Raw genomic sequence first — 254 nt, 5'->3', positions numbered from 1 at the left:
TAGTGATGAAGTGGGGCCGTGTGCTTAAATATGACCAAGAGATGGAGATGTGATTCATGATACGAACGTGTGTGTGTGTGTGTGTGTGTGTGTGTGTGTGTGTGTGTGTGTGTGTGTGTGTGTGTGTGTGTGTGTGTGTGTGTGTGTGTGTGTGTGTGTGTGTGTGTGTGTGTGTGTGTGGTAGCATTCCAAGGCAATAACCATTAAGCCCATAAGGAAGCCTCCAGATGGTTCCCTGATTAAAGGACGAGCCA

Source organism: Gymnoscopelus braueri (assembly GCF_963280865.1).
Source record: "Gymnoscopelus braueri genome assembly, chromosome: 6".
Lineage (NCBI taxonomy): Eukaryota > Metazoa > Chordata > Actinopteri > Myctophiformes > Myctophidae > Gymnoscopelus > Gymnoscopelus braueri.
The sequence above is the reverse complement of the archived record's forward strand: the minus strand, read 5'-3'. Positions refer to the sequence as shown.